This window comes from Egretta garzetta, unplaced genomic scaffold (genome assembly GCF_000687185.1).
Source record: "Egretta garzetta isolate BGI_Z169 unplaced genomic scaffold, ASM68718v1 scaffold4, whole genome shotgun sequence".
Classification (NCBI taxonomy): Eukaryota; Metazoa; Chordata; class Aves; order Pelecaniformes; family Ardeidae; genus Egretta; species Egretta garzetta.
The window spans coordinates 2,679,684-2,680,307 of record NW_009259329.1 but is presented as its reverse complement, the minus strand read 5'-3'; positions in this window follow the sequence as shown (position 1 = coordinate 2,680,307).

Genomic DNA, 624 nt, shown 5'->3' with positions numbered 1-624 from the left:
TTGCGGGAGGGGCCGAGGGGGGCCCTGCCCCTGCGGGGGCTGCTGGGTGGGATGGGTGGAGGTTCAACGCCTTGGGAGGCTCCTTGTGTCTTCCACAGCTTTTGGGGCCCTGTGAGCGGGCTGGGGAAGGCTCTGGAGACCCTATGTGCTTGAGGTCTGGGCACCAGTAAAGCTTTGGTGCCACTTCCAGAGCAGCCTTACCCAAGGACCTGGCCCTTCCTCCCAAGAGCTCTCCGGGCAGGGATGTGCCTCCCGTAGGAGGGGGAAGGCAGGTGGCTTGCTTGGCATTTCTTGAGCCTTTTGGAACAAGGAGGAGGTTCCTTGGAGAATATGTCCCAAGTGCGGATGGCAAGCAGCCTTCACCAAGCCTGCTGGGGCCGTGTGGCCGGCACTGAGCAACTCTTCTGGAATGTTTTTCCTCCTCGGCTTTGCCAGTGCAGCCGGGGCAGCCCAGCGGCGCCTTTCATCTCGGCGGGCGGATGCCTGCGGGACGAGGGTTTATCTCAGGACTGGTATATCAGGGTTAATAGCTCATCCTCTGCCAGGGGTTGAGCCAGGAGCTTCTGCTGCTGGGATCCTGGGCCTGGGAGGCGGGTGGCAGCAGGAAGGTCCCTGGCCGAGCCC